Source organism: Chiloscyllium plagiosum, unplaced genomic scaffold, assembly GCF_037043375.1.
Source record: "Chiloscyllium plagiosum isolate Xiang-an unplaced genomic scaffold, Cpla_swu_hap1 HiC_scaffold_8, whole genome shotgun sequence".
Lineage (NCBI taxonomy): Eukaryota > Metazoa > Chordata > Chondrichthyes > Orectolobiformes > Hemiscylliidae > Chiloscyllium > Chiloscyllium plagiosum.
Window position 1 is genome coordinate 56371038 of NW_028270146.1, and position 15573 is coordinate 56386610.

Below are 15573 nucleotides of genomic sequence, written 5' to 3' on the forward strand. Positions count from 1 at the left end.
AGTCGGAGCGGGAGAGGGAGCGGATCGAGGTCAGTCCGAGCGGGAGAGGGAGCGGATCGGGGTCAGTCGGAGCGGGAGAGGGAGAGGGTGCGGATCGAGGTCAGTCGGAGCGGGAGACGGAGAGGGTGCGGATCGAGGTCAGTCGGAGCGGGAGAGGGAGAGGGTGCGGATCGAGGTCAGTCGGAGCGGGAGAGGGAGAGGGTGCGGATCGAGGTCAGTCGGAGCAGGAGAGGGAGCGGATCGAGGTCAGTCGGAGCGGGAGAGGGAGCGGATCGAGGTCAGTCGGAGAGGGAGAGGGTGCGGATCGGGGTCAGTCGGAGCGGGAGAGGGAGCGGATCGAGGTCAGTCGGAGCGGGAGAGGGTGCGGATCGAGGTCAGTCGGAGCGGGAGCGGGGGAGGGAGCGGATCGAGGTCAGTCGGAGCGGGAGAGGGAGCGGATCGAGGTCAGTCGGAGCGGGAGGGGGAGAGGGAGCGGATCGAGGTCAGTCGGAGCGGGAAAGGGAGCGGATCGAGGTCAGTCGGAGCGGGAGGGGGAGAGGGAGCGGATCGAGGTCAGTCGGAGCGGGAAAGGGAGCGGATCGAGGTCAGTGGGAGGGGGAGAGGGAGCGGATCGAGGTCAGTCGGAGCGGGAAAGGGAGCGGATCGAGGTCAGTCGGAGCGGGAGGGGGAGAGGATCGGGGTCAGTCGGAGCGGGAGAGGGTGCGGATCGAGGTCAGTCGGAGCGGGAGAGGGAGAGGGTGCGGATCGAGGTCAGTCGGAGCGGGAGAGGGAGCGGATCGAGGTCAGTCGGAGCGGGAGAGGGTGCGGATCGAGGTCAGTCGGAGCGGGAGACGGAGAGGGTGCGGAACGAGGACAGTCGGAGCGGGAGACGGAGAGGGTGCGGATCGAGGTCAGTCGGAGCGGGAGAGGGTGCGGATCGAGGTCAGTCGGAGAGGGAGAGGCAGCGGATCGAGGTCAGTCGGAGAGGGAGAGGGAGCAGATCGAGGTCAGTCGGAGCGGGAGAGGGAGCGGATCGAGGTCAGTCAGAGCGGGAGAGGGAGAGGGTGCGGATCGAGGTCAGTCGGAGAGGGAGAGGGTACGGATCGAGGTCAGTCGGAGTGGGAGAGGGAGCGGATCGAGGTCAGTCGGAGCGGGAGAGGGAGAGGGTGCGGATCGAGGTCAGTCGGAGAGGGAGAGGGAGCGGATCGAGGTCAGTCGGAGAGGGAGAGGGTACGGATCGAGGTCAGTCGGAGAGGGAGAGGGTGCGGATCGAGGTCAGTCGGAGCGGGAGAGGGAGCGGATCGAGGTCAGTCGGAGCGGGAGAGGGAGAGGGTGCGGACCGAGGTTAGTCGGAGCAGGAGAGGGAGCGGATCGAGGTCAGTCGGAGCGGGAGAGTGAGCGGATCGAGGTCAGTCGGAGCGGGAGAGGGAGAGGGTGCGGATCGAGGTCAGTCGGAGCGGGAGAGGGTGCGGATCGAGGTCAGTCGGAGCGGGAGAGGGAGAGGGTGCGGACCGAGGTCAGTCGGAGCGGGAGAGGGAGAGGGTGCGGATCGAGGTCAGTCGGAGCGGGAGAGGGAGCGGATCGAGGTCAGTCGGAGCGGGAGACGGAGAGGGTGCGGAACGAGGTCAGTCGGAGAGGGAGAGGGTACGGATCGAGGTCAGTCGGAGAGGGAGAGGGTGCGGATCGAGGTCAGTCGGAGCGGGAGAGGGTGCGGATCGAGGTCAGTCGGAGCGGGAGAGGGAGCGGATCGAGGTCAGTCGGAGCGGGAGAGGGAGAGGGTGCGGACCGAGGTCAGTCGGAGCAGGAGAGGGAGCGGATCGAGGTCAGTCGGAGCGGGAGAGGGAGCGGATCGAGGTCAGTCGGAGCGGGAGAGGGAGAGGGTGCGGATCGAGGTCAGTCGGAGCGGGAGAGGGTGCGGATCGAGGTCAGTCGGAGCGGGAGAGGGAGAGGGTGCGGATCGAGGTCAGTCGGAGCGGGAGAGGGTGCGGATCGAGGTCAGTCGGAGCGGGAGAGGGAGCGGATCGAGGTCAGTCGGAGCGGGAGAGGGAGAGGGTGCGGATCGAGGTCAGTCGGAGCGGGAGAGGGTGCGGACCGAGGTCAGTCGGAGCGGGAGAGGGAGAGGGTGCGGATCGAGGTCAGTCGGAGCGGGAGAGGGAGCGGATCGAGGTCAGTCGGAGCGGGAGACGGAGAGGGTGCGGAACGAGGTCAGTCGGAGCGGGAGAGGGTGCGGATCGAGGTCAGTCCGAGCGGGAGAGGGTGCGGATCGAGGTCAGTCGGAGCGGGAGAGGGTGCAGATCGAGGTCAGTCGGAGCGGGAGCGGGAGAGGGTGCGGATCGAGGTCAGTCGGAGCGGGAGAGGGAGCGGATGCGGACCGAGGTCAGTCGGAGGGGGAGACGGAGCGGATCGAGGTCAGTCGGAGGGGGAGACGGAGCGGATCGAGGTCAGTCGGAGCGGGAGAGGGAGCGGATCGAGGTCAGTCGGAGCGGGAGAGGGTGCGGATCGAGGTCAGTCGGAGCGGGAGAGGGTGCGGATCGAGGTCAGTCGGAGAGGGAGCGGATCGAGGTCAGTCGGAGCGGGAGAGGGAGAGGGTGCGGAACGAGGTCAGTCGGAGCGGGAGAGGGAGCGGATCGAGGACAGTCGGAGCGGGAGAGGGTGCGGATCGAGGTCAGTCGGAGCGGGAGAGGGTGCGGATCGAGGTCAGTCGGAGCGGGAGAGGGAGAGGGTGCGGACCGAGGTCAGTCGGAGCGGGAGAGGGAGCGGATCGAGGTCAGTCCGAGCGGGAGAGGGAGCGGATCGGGGTCAGTCGGAGCGGGAAAGGGAGCGGATCGAGGTCAGTCGGTGAGGGAGAGGGAGCGGATCGAGGTCAGTCGGAGAGGGAGAGGGAGCGGATCGAGGTCAGTCGGAGAGGGAGAGTGAGCGGATCGAGGTCAGTCGGAGAGGGAGAGGGAGCGGATCGAGGTCAGTCGGAGCGGGAGAGGGTGCGGATCGAGGTCAGTCGGAGCGGGAGAGGGTGCGGATCGAGGTCAGTCGGAGCGGGAGAGGGAGCGGATCGAGGTCAGTCGGAGCGGGAGAGGGAGCGGATCGAGGTCAGTCGGAGCGGGAGACGGAGAGGGTGTGGATCGAGGTCAGTCGGAGCGGGAGAGGGAGAGGGTGCGGATCGAGGTCAGTCGGAGCGGGAGACGGAGAGGGTGCGGATCGAGGTCAGTCGGAGAGGGAGAGGGAGCGGATCGAGCTCAGTCGGAGCGGGAGAGGGAGAGGGTGCGGATCGAGGTCAGTCGGAGCGGGAGAGGGAGCGGATCGAGGTCAGTCGGAGCGGGAGAGAGTGAGGATCGAGGTCAGTCGGAGCGGGAAAGGGAGCGGATCGAGGTCAGTGGGAGGGGGAGAGGGAGCGGATCGAGGTCAGTCGGAGCGGGAAAGGGAGCGGATCGAGGTCAGTCGGAGCGGGAGGGGGAGAGGATCGGGGTCAGTCGGAGCGGGAGAGGGTGCGGATCGAGGTCAGTCGGAGCGGGAGAGGGAGAGGGTGCGGATCGAGGTCAGTCGGAGCGGGAGAGGGAGCGGATCGAGGTCAGTCGGAGCGGGAGAGGGTGCGGATCGAGGTCAGTCGGAGCGGGAGACGGAGAGGGTGCGGAACGAGGACAGTCGGAGCGGGAGACGGAGAGGGTGCGGATCGAGGTCAGTCGGAGCGGGAGAGGGTGCGGATCGAGGTCAGTCGGAGAGGGAGAGGCAGCGGATCGAGGTCAGTCGGAGAGGGAGAGGGAGCAGATCGAGGTCAGTCGGAGCGGGAGAGGGAGCGGATCGAGGTCAGTCAGAGCGGGAGAGGGAGAGGGTGCGGATCGAGGTCAGTCGGAGAGGGAGAGGGTACGGATCGTGGTCAGTCGGAGTGGGAGAGGGAGCGGATCGAGGTCAGTCGGAGCGGGAGAGGGAGAGGGTGCGGATCGAGGTCAGTCGGAGAGGGAGAGGGAGCGGATCGAGGTCAGTCGGAGAGGGTACGGATCGAGGTCAGTCGGAGAGGGAGAGGGTGCGGATCGAGGTCAGTCGGAGCGGGAGAGGGAGCGGATCGAGGTCAGTCGGAGCGGGAGAGGGAGAGGGTGCGGACCGAGGTCAGTCGGAGCAGGAGAGGGAGCGGATCGAGGTCAGTCGGAGCGGGAGAGGGAGCGGATCGAGGTCAGTCGGAGCGGGAGAGGGAGAGGGTGCGGATCGAGGTCAGTCGGAGCGGGAGAGGGTGCGGATCGAGGTCAGTCGGAGCGGGAGAGGGAGAGGGTGCGGACCGAGGTCAGTCGGAGCGGGAGAGGGAGAGGGTGCGGATCGAGGTCAGTCGGAGCGGGAGAGGGAGCGGATCGAGGTCAGTCGGAGCGGGAGACGGAGAGGGTGCGGAACGAGGTCAGTCGGAGAGGGAGAGGGTACGGATCGAGGTCAGTCGGAGAGGGAGAGGGTGCGGATCGAGGTCAGTCGGAGCGGGAGAGGGTGCGGATCGAGGTCAGTCGGAGCGGGAGAGGGAGCGGATCGAGGTCAGTCGGAGCGGGAGAGGGAGAGGGTGCGGACCGAGGTCAGTCGGAGCAGGAGAGGGAGCGGATCGAGGTCAGTCGGAGCGGGAGAGGGAGCGGATCGAGGTCAGTCGGAGCGGGAGAGGGAGAGGGTGCGGATCGAGGTCAGTCGGAGCGGGAGAGGGTGCGGATCGAGGTCAGTCGGAGCGGGAGAGGGAGAGGGTGCGGACCGAGGTCAGTCGGAGCGGGAGAGGGAGAGGGTGCGGATCGAGGTCAGTCGGAGCGGGAGAGGGAGCGGATCGAGGTCAGTCGGAGCGGGAGACGGAGAGGGTGCGGAACGAGGTCAGTCGGAGAGGGAGGGGGTACGGATCGAGGTCAGTCGGAGAGGGGACGGATCGAGGACAGTCGGAGAGGGAACGAATTCAGGTCAGTCTGAGAGGGGGCGGATCGAGGACAGTCGGAGAGGGGGCGGATCGAGGTCCGTCGGAGAGGGAACGGATCGAAGTCAGTCGGTGAGGGAGTGAATTGACATCATTTGGAGTGGGGGCGGATCGAGGTCAGTCGGAGAGTGAACGGATCGAGGACAGTCGGAGAGGGGACGGATCGAGGACAGTCGGAGAGGGGACGGATCGAGGACAGTCGGAGAGGGGGCGGATCGAGGTCCGTCGGAGAGGGAACGGATCGAAGTCAGTCGGTGAGGGAGTGAATTGACATCATTTGGAGTGGGGGCGGATCGAGGTCAGTCGGAGAGTGAACGGATCGAGGACAGTCGGAGAGGGGACAGACCGAGGTCAGTCGGAGAGGGGACGGACCGAGGTCAGTCGGAGAGGGGACGGACCGAGGTCAGTCGGAGAGGGGACGGATCGAGGTCAGTCGGAGAGGGGACGGATCGAGGTCAGTCGGTGAGGGAGTGAATTGACATCATTTGGAGTGGGGGCGGATCGAGGTCAGTCGGAGAGGGAACGAATTCAGGTCAGTCGGAGAGGGGACGGATCGAGGACAGTCGGAGAGGGGACGGATCGAGGACAGTCTGAGAGGGGACGGATCGAGGACAGTCTGAGAGGGGGCGGATCGAGGACAGTCGGAGAGGGGATGGATCGAGGACAGTCGGAGAGGGAGCGGATCGAGGTCAGTCGGAGAGGGGACGGATCGAGGACAGTCGGAGAGGGGACGGATCGAGGACAGTCGGAGAGGGGGCGGATCGAGGTCAGTCGGAGAGGGGACGGATCGAGGTCAGTCGGAGAGGGGACGGATCGAGGTCAGTCGGAGAGGGGACGGATCGAGGTCAGTCGGAGAGGGAACGGATCGAGGTCCGTCGGAGAGGGAACGGATCGAAGTCAGTCGGTGAGGGAGTGAATTGACATCATTTGGAGTGGGGGCGGATCGAGGTCAGTCGGAGAGGGAACGAATTCAGGTCAGTCGGAGAGGGGACGGATCGAGGACAGTCGGAGAGGGGACGGATCGAGGACAGTCTGAGAGGGGACGGATCGAGGACAGTCGGAGAGGGGGCGGATCGAGGTCCGTCGGAGAGGGAACGGATCGAAGTCAGTCGGTGAGGGAGTGAATTGACATCATTTGGAGTGGGGGCGGATCGAGGTCAGTCGGAGAGGGAACGGATCGAGGACAGTCGGAGAGGGGACGGATCGAGGACAGTCGGAGAGGGGACGGATCGAGGACAGTCGGAGAGGGGACGGATCGAGGACAGTCGGAGAGGGAGTGGATCGAGGTCAGGTGGAATGGAAGTGGATCGAGGTCCGTCGGAGAGGGAACGGATCGAAGTCAGTCGGTGAGGGAGTGAATTGACATCATTTGGAGTGGGGGCGGATCGAGGTCAGTCGGAGAGTGAACGGATCGAGGACAGTCGGAGAGGGGACGAATTCAGGTCAGTCGGAGAGGGGACGGATCGAGGACAGTCGGAGAGGGAACGAATTCAGGTCAGTCTGAGAGGGGGCGGATCGAGGACAGTCTGAGAGGGGGCGGATCGAGGACAGTCTGAGAGGGGGCGGATCGAGGACAGTCTGAGAGGGGGCGGATCGAGGACAGTCGGAGAGGGGGCGGATCGAGGACAGTCGGAGAGGGGGCGGATCGAGGACAGTCGGAGAGGGGGCGGATCGAGGACAGTCGGAGAGGGGGCGGATCGAGGACAGTCGGAGAGGGGGCGGATCGAGGACAGTCGGAGAGGGGACGGATCGAGGACAGTCGGAGAGGGGACGGATCGAGGACAGTCGGAGAGGGAGCGGATCGAGGTCAGGTGGAATGGAAGTGGACCGAGGTCCGTCGGAGAGGGGACGGACCGAGGTCCGTCGGAGAGGGGGCGGACCGAGGTCCGTCGGAGAGGGGACGGACCGAGGTCCGTCGGAGAACGAGCAAATCAAGGTCAGTATGACCGGGAAGGGATCGAGGGCATTCGGAGAGGAAACGGATCAAGATCAGTCGGAGTGCGGGCGGATCGAGGTCAGTCGGATTGGGAGTGGATAGAGGTCAGTCGGAGAGGGAGATGATCGAGGTCAGTCGGAGAGTGCGTGGATCAAGGTCAGTCGGCGAGGGAGTGGACCGAGGTGAGTCAGAGAGGGGACGGATCGAGGTCCGTCGGAGAGGGAGCGGATCGAGGTCCGTCGGAGAGGGAACGGATCGAAGTCAGTCGGTGAGGGAGTGAATTGACATCATTTGGAGTGGGGGCGGATCGAGGACAGTCGGAGAGGGGGCGGATCGAGGACAGTCTGAGAGGGGGCGGATCGAGGACAGTCTGAGAGGGGGCGGATCGAGGACAGTCGGAGAGGGGACGGATCGAGGACAGTCGGAGAGGGGACGGATCGAGGACAGTCGGAGAGGGGGCGGATCGAGGACAGTCGGAGAGGGGGCGGATCGAGGACAGTCGGAGAGGGGACGGATCGAGGACAGTCGGAGAGGGAGCGGATCGAGGTCAGTCGGAGAGGGGACGGATCGAGGTCAGTCGGAGAGGGGACGGATCGAGGTCAGTCGGAGAGGGAACGGATCGAGGTCCGTCGGAGAGGGAACGGATCGAAGTCAGTCGGTGAGGGAGTGAATTGACATCATTTGGAGTGGGGGCGGATCGAGGTCAGTCGGAGAGTGAACGGATCGAGGACAGTCGGAGAGGGGACGGATCGAGGACAGTCGGAGAGGGGACGGATCGAGGACAGTCGGAGAGGGGACGGATCGAGGACAGTCGGAGAGGGGACGGATCGAGGACAGTCGGAGAGGGGGCGGATCGAGGACAGTCGGAGAGGGGACGGATCGAGGACAGTCGGAGAGGGAGTGGATCGAGGTCAGGTGGAATGGAAGTGGATCGAGGTCCGTCGGAGAGGGAACGGATCGAAGTCAGTCGGTGAGGGAGTGAATTGACATCATTTGGAGTGGGGGCGGATCGAGGTCAGTCGGAGAGGGAACGAATTCAGGTCAGTCGGAGAGGGGACGGATCGAGGACAGTCTGAGAGGGGACGGATCGAGGACAGTCTGAGAGGGGGCGGATCGAGGACAGTCGGAGAGGGGACGGATCGAGGACAGTCGGAGAGGGAGCGGATCGAGGTCAGTCGGAGAGGGGACGGATCGAGGACAGTCGGAGAGGGAGTGGATCGAGGTCCGTCGGAGAGGGGACGGATCGAGGTCCGTCGGAGAGGGGACGGATCGAGGACAGTCGGAGAGGGGACGGATCGAGGACAGTCGGAGAGGGGACGGATCGAGGACAGTCGGAGAGGGGGCGGATCGAGGACAGTCGGAGAGGGGGCGGATCGAGGACAGTCGGAGAGGGGACGGATCGAGGACAGTCGGAGAGGGAGCGGACTGAGGTCAGTCGGAGAGGGGACGGATCGAGGTCAGTCGGAGAGGGGACGGATCGAGGTCAGTCGGAGAGGGGACGGATCGATGACAGTCGGAGAGGGGACGGATCGAGGACAGTCGGAGAGGGAGCGGATCGAGGTCAGGTGGAATGGAAGTGGACCGAGGTCCGTCGGAGAGGGGACGGACCGAGGTCCGTCGGAGAGGGGACGGACCGAGGTCCGTCGGAGAGGGGACGGACCGAGGTCCGTCGGAGAACGAGCAAATCAAGGTCAGTATGACCGGGAAGGGATCGAGGGCATTCGGAGAGGAAACGGATCAAGATCAGTCGGAGTGCGGGCGGATCGAGGTCAGTCGGATTGGGAGTGGATAGAGGTCAGTCGGAGAGGGAGATGATCGAGGTCAGTCGGAGAGTGCGTGGATCAAGGTCAGTCGGCGAGGGAGTGGACCGAGGTGAGTCAGAGAGGGGACGGATCGAGGTCCGTCGGAGAGGGAGCGGATCGAGGTCCGTCGGAGAGGGAACGGATCGAAGTCAGTCGGTGAGGGAGTGAATTGACATCATTTGGAGTGGGGGCGGATCGAGGTCAGTCGGAGAGGGAACGAATTCAGGTCAGTCGGAGAGGGGACGGATCGAGGACAGTCTGAGAGGGGACGGATCGAGGACAGTCTGAGAGGGGGCGGATCGAGGACAGTCGGAGAGGGGACGGATCGAGGACAGTCGGAGAGGGAGCGGATCGAGGTCAGTCGGAGAGGGGACGGATCGAGGACAGTCAGAGAGGGAGTGGATCGAGGTCCGTCGGAGAGGGGACGGATCGAGGTCCGTCGGAGAGGGGACGGATCGAGGACAGTCGGAGAGGGGACGGATCGAGGACAGTCGGAGAGGGGACGGATCGAGGACAGTCGGAGAGGGGACGGATCGAGGTCCGTCGGAGAGGGGACGGATCGAGGACAGTCGGAGAGGGGACGGATCGAGGACAGTCGGAGAGGGGACGGATCGAGGACAGTCGGAGAGGGGGCGGATCGAGGACAGTCGGAGAGGGGACGGATCGAGGACAGTCGGAGAGGGAGCGGACTGAGGTCAGTCGGAGAGGGGACGGATCGAGGTCAGTCGGAGAGGGGACGGATCGAGGTCAGTCGGAGAGGGGACGGATCGATGACAGTCGGAGAGGGGACGGATCGAGGACAGTCGGAGAGGGAGCGGATCGAGGTCAGGTGGAATGGAAGTGGACCGAGGTCCGTCGGAGAGGGGACGGACCGAGGTCAGTCGGAGAGGGGACGGATCGAGGTCAGTCGGAGAGGGGACGGATCGAGGTCAGTCGGAGAGGGGACGGATCGAGGTCAGTCGGAGAGGGGACGGACCGAGGTCCATCGGAGAGGAAACGGATCGAGGGCCGTCGGAGAGGAAACGGATCGAGGGCCGTCGGAGAGGCAACGGATCAATGTCAGTCGGAATGGGAGGGGATCGTGAACAGTCGAACAAGGTACGGATCAAGGTCAGTGAGAAAGGGAGTGGATTGAGGACAGTCGAAGAGGGAGTGGGAGCGGATCGTGGTTAGTGGGAGTGGATCGACGTCGGTCGGAGTGGGAGTGGATCGACGTCGGTCGGAGTGGGAGTGGATCGACGTCGGTCGGAGTGGGAGTGGATCGACGTCGGTCGGAGTGGGAGTGGATCGAGGTCAGGTGGAATGGAAGTGGATCGAGGTCAGTCGGAGAGGGAGCGGATCGAGGTCCGTCGGAGAGGGAACGGATCGAAGTCAGTCGGTGAGGGAGTGAATTGACATCATTTGGAGTGGGGGCGGATCGAGGTCAGTCGGAGAGTGAACGGATCGAGGACAGTCGGAGAGGGGACGAATTCAGGTCAGTCGGAGAGGGGACGGATCGAGGACAGTCGGAGAGGGGACGAATTCAGGTCAGTCTGAGAGGGGACGAATTCAGGTCAGTCTGAGAGGGGACGGATCGAGGACAGTCGGAGAGGGGGCGGATCGAGGACAGTCGGAGAGGGGGCGGATCGAGGACAGTCGGAGAGGGGGCGGATCGAGGACAGTCGGAGAGGGGACGGATCGAGGACAGTCGGAGAGGGAGTGGATCGAGGTCAGGTGGAATGGAAGTGGATCGAGGTCAGTCGGAGTGGGAGCGGACCGAGGTCAGTCGGAGAGGGGACGGATCGAGGTCCGTCGGAGAGGGAGCGGATCGAGGTCCGTCGGAGAGGGAACGGATCGAGGTCCGTCGGAGAGGGAACGGATCGAAGTCAGTCGGTGAGGGAGTGAATTGACATCATTTGGAGTGGGGGCGGATCGAGGTCAGTCTGAGAGGGGACGGATCGAGGACAGTCGGAGAGGGGACGGATCGAGGACAGTCGGAGAGGGGACGGATCGAGGACAGTCGGAGAGGGGGCGGATCGAGGACAGTCTGAGAGGGGGAGGATCGAGGACAGTCTGAGAGGGGGCGGATCGAGGACAGTCTGAGAGGGGGCGGATCGAGGACAGTCTGAGAGGGGGCGGATCGAGGTCCGTCGGAGAGGGAACGGATCGAGGACAGTCGGAGAGGGAGCGGATCGAGGTCAGGTGGAATGGAAGTGGACCGAGGTCAGTCGGAGAGGGAGCGGACCGAGGTCAGTCGGAGAGGGGACGGATCGAGGTCAGTCGGAGAGGGGACGGATCGAGGTCAGTCGGAGAGGGGACGGACCGAAGTCCGTCGGAGAGGAAACGGATCGAGGGCCGTCGGAGAGGCAACGGATCAATGTCAGTCGGAATGGGAGGGGATCGTGAACAGTCGAACAAGGTACGGATCGAGGTCAGTGAGAAAGGGAGTGGATTGAGGACAGTCGAAGAGGGAGTGGGAGCGGATCGTGGTTAGTGGGAGTGGATCGACGTCGGTCGGAGTGGGAGTGGATCGACGTCGGTCGGAGTGGGAGTGGATCGACGTCGGTCGCAGATAGACCGGATCAAGGTCAGTTGGAGAGGGAATGGATCAATGTCAGTCGGTGAGGGAGTGGATTGACATCATTCGGAGAGGGAGCGGAGCGAGGTCAGTATGACCGGGAAGGGATCGAGGGCATTCGGAGAGGAAACGGATCAAGATCAGTCGGAGTGCGGGCGGATCGAGGTCAGTCGGATTGGGAGTGGATAGAGGTCAGTCGGAGAGGGAGATGATCGAGGTCAGTCGGAGAGTGCGTGGATCAAGGTCAGTCGGCGAGGGAGTGGACCGAGGTGAGTCAGAGAGGGGACGGATCGAGGTCCGTCGGAGAGGGAGCGGATCGAGGTCCGTCGGAGAGGGAACGGATCGAAGTCAGTCGGTGAGGGAGTGAATTGACATCATTTGGAGTGGGGGCGGATCGAGGACAGTCGGAGAGGGGACGGATCGAGGACAGTCGGAGAGGGGACGGATCGAGGACAGTCGGAGAGGGAGCGGATCGAGGTCGGTCGGAGAGGGAACGGATCGAGGTCGGTCGGAGAGGGAACGGATCGAGGTCCGTCGGAGAGGGAACGGATCGAAGTCAGTCGGTGAGGGAGTGAATTGACATCATTTGGAGTGGGGGCGGATCGAGGTCAGTCGGAGAGTGAACTGATCGAGGTCAGTCGGAGAGGGGACGAATTCAGGTCAGTCGGAGAGGGGACGGATCGAGGACAGTCGGAGAGGGGACGGATCGAGGACAGTCGGAGAGGGAAGGAATTCAGGTCAGTCGGAGAGGGGACGGATCGAGGACAGTCGGAGAGGGGACGGATCGAGGACAGTCGGAGAGGGGACGGATCGAGGACAGTCGGAGAGGGGACGGATCGAGGACAGTCGGAGAGGGGGCGGATCGAGGACAGTCGGAGAGGGGACGGATCGAGGACAGTCGGAGAGGGAGTGGATCGAGGTCAGGTGGAATGGAAGTGGATCGAGGTCAGTCGGAGAGGGAGCGGATCTAGGTCCGTCGGAGAGGGAACGGATTGAGGTCCGTCGGAGAGGGAACGGATCGAAGTCAGTCGGTGAGGGATAGAATTGAAATCATTTGGAGTGGGGGCGGATCGAGGTCAGTCGGAGAGTGAACTGATCGAGGACAGTCGGAGAGGGGACGAATTCAGGTCAGTCGGAGAGGGGACGAATTCAGGTCAGTCGGAGAGGGGACGGATCGAGGACAGTCGGAGAGGGGACGGATCGAGGACAGTCGGAGAGGGGACGGATCGAGGACAGTCGGAGAGGGGACGGATCGAGGACAGTCGGAGAGGGGGCGGATCGAGGACAGTCGGAGAGGGGGCGGATCGAGTACAGTCGGAGAGGGGGCGGATCGAGGACAGTCGGAGAGGGGACGGATCGAGGACAGTCGGAGAGGGGACGGATCGAGGACAGTCGGAGAGGGAGCGGATCGAGGTCAGGTGGAATGGAAGTGGATCGAGGTCAGTCGGAGAGGGAGCGGACCGAGGTCAGTCGGAGAGGGGACGGATCGAGGTCAGTCGGAGAGGGGACGGATCGAGGTCAGTCGGAGAGGGGACGGATCGAGGTCAGTCGGAGAGGGGACGGACCGAGGGCCGTCGGAGAGGAAACGGATCGAGGGCCGTCGGAGAGGAAACGGATCGAGGGCCGTCGGAGAGGAAACGGATCAATGTCCGTCGGAATGGGAGGGGATCGTGAACAGTCGAACAAGGTACGGATCAAGGTCAGTGAGAAAGGGAGTGGATTGAGGACAGTCGAAGAGGGAGTGGGAGCGGATCGTGGTTAGTGGGAGTGGATCGACGTCGGTCGGAGTGGGAGTGGATCGACGTCGGTCGGAGTGGGAGTGGATCGACGTCGGTCGGAGTGGGAGTGGATCGACGTCGGTCGGAGTGGGAGTGGATCGACGTCGGTCGGAGTGGGAGTGGATCGACGTCGGTCGCAGATAGACCGGATCAAGGTCAGTTGGAGAGGGAATGGATCGATGTCAGTCGGTGAGGGAGTGGATTGACATCATTCGGAGAGGGAGCGGAGCGAGGTCCGTCATAGAGGGAGCGGTTCGAGGTCAGTCGGAGAGGGAGCGGAGCGAGGTCAGTCGGAGAACGAGCAAATCAAGATCAGTATGACCGGGAAGGGATCGAGGGCATTCGGAGAGGAAACGGAGCAAGATCAGTCGGAGTGCGGGCGGATCGAGGTCAGTCGGATTGGGAGTGGATAGAGGTCAGTCGGAGAGGGAGATGATCGAGGTCAGTCGGAGAGTGCGTGGATCAAGGTCAGTCGGCGAGGGAGTGGACCGAGGTGAGTCAGAGAGGGGACGGATCGAGGTCCGTCGGAGAGGGAACGGATCGAAGTCAGTCGGTGAGGGAGTGAATTGACATCATTTGGAGTGGGGGCGGATCGAGGACAGTCGGAGAGGGGACGGATCGAGGACAGTCGGAGAGGGGACGGATCGAGGACAGTCGGAGAGGGGGCGGATCGAGGACAGTCGGAGAGGGGGCGGATCGAGGACAGTCGGAGAGGGGACGGATCGAGAACAGTCGGAGAGGGGACGGATCGAGGACAGTCGGAGAGGGAGTGGATCGAGGTCAGGTGGAATGGAAGTGGATCGAGGTCAGTCGGAGAGGGAGCGGATCGAGGTCCGTCGGAGAGGGAGCGGATCGAGGTCCGTCGGAGAGGGAGCGGATCGAGGTCCGTCGGAGAGGGAACGGATCGAGGTCCGTCGGAGAGGGAACGGATCGAAGTCAGTCGGTGAGGGAGTGAATTGACATCATTTGGAGTGGGGGCGGATCGAGGTCAGTCGGAGAGTGAACTGATCGAGGACAGTCGGAGAGGGGACGAATTCAGGTCAGTCGGAGAGGGGACGGATCGAGGACAGTCGGAGAGGGGACGGATCGAGGACAGTCGGAGAGGGAACGAATTCAGGTCAGTCGGAGAGGGGACGGATCGAGGACAGTCGGAGAGGGGACGGATCGAGGACAGTCGGAGAGGGGGCGGATCGAGGACAGTCGGAGAGGGGGCGGATCGAGGACAGTCGGAGAGGGGACGGATCGAGGACAGTCGGAGAGGGAGTGGATCGAGGTCAGGTGGAATGGAAGTGGATCGAGGTCAGTCGGAGAGGGAGCGGACCGAGGTCCGTCGGAGAGGGGACGGATCGAGGTCCGTCGGAGAGGGAGCGGATCGAGGTCCGTCGGAGAGGGAGCGGATCGAGGTCAGTCAGAGAGGGAGCGGATCGAGGTCAGTCAGAGAGAGGGTGGATCGAGGACAGTCGGAGAGGGGGCGGATCGAGGACAGTCGGAGAGGGGGCGGATCGAGGACAGTCGGAGAGGGGACGGATCGAGGACAGTCGGAGAGGGGGCGGATCGAGGACAGTCGGAGAGGGGGCGGATCGAGGACAGTCGGAGAGGGGGCGGATCGAGGACAGTCGGAGAGGGGGCGGATCGAGGACAGTCGGAGAGGGGACGGGTCGAGGACAGTCGGAGAGGGAACGGATCGAGGACAGGTGGAATGGAAGTGGATCGAGGTCAGTCGGAGGGGGGACGGATCGAGGTCAGTCGGAGAGGGGACGGATCGAGGTCAGTCGGAGAGGAAACGGATCGAGGGCCGTCGGAGAGGAAACGGATCAATGTCAGTCGGAATGGGAGGGGATCGTGAACAGTCGAACAAGGTACGGATCGAGGTCAGTGAGAAAGGGAGTGGATTGAGGACAGTCGAAGAGGGAGTGGGAGCGGATCGTGGTTAGTGGGAGTGGATCGACGTCGGTCGGAGTGGGAGTGGATCGACGTCGGTCGGAGTGGGAGTGGATCGACGTCTGTTGCAGATAGACCGGATCAAGGTCAGTTGGAGAGGGAATGGATCGATGTCAGTCGTTGAGGGAGTGGATTGACATCATTCGGAGTGGGGGCGGATCGAGGTCCGTCATAGAGGGAGCGGTTCGAGGTCAGTCGGAGAGGGAGCGGAGCGAGGTCAGTCGGAGAACGAGCAAATCAAGATCAGTATGACCGGGAAGGGATCGAGGGCATTCGGAGAGGAAACGGAGCAAGATCAGTCGGAGTGCGGGCGGATCGAGGTCAGTCGGATTGGGAGTGGATAGAGGTCAGTCGGAGAGGGAGATGATCGAGGTCAGTCGGAGAGTGCGTGGATCAAGGTCAGTCGGCGAGGGAGTGGACCGAGGTGAGTCAGAGAGGGGACGGATCGAGGTCCGTCGGAGAGGGAGCGGATCGAGGTCCGTCGGAGAGGGAACGGATCGAAGTCAGTCGGAATGGGTAGGGATCGTGAACAGTCGAACAAGGTACGGATCAAGGTCAGTGGGAAGGGATGTGGATCGAGGACAGTCGGAGAGGGAGTGGGAGCGGATCGAGGTCCGTCGGAGTGGGAGCGGATCGAGCTCAGTCGGAGAGGGAAC

At 64.1% G+C, this 15573-nt stretch overlaps 1 long non-coding RNA gene across 1 annotated transcript in view; it reads right to left on the reverse strand.

The window, feature by feature from the left end:
- The window catches only part of LOC148149403 (uncharacterized), a 191642-nt gene that overhangs the window by 91685 nt on the left and 84384 nt on the right, over window positions 1–15573 (reverse strand). The gene's annotated exons all lie outside the window — the stretch shown is intronic.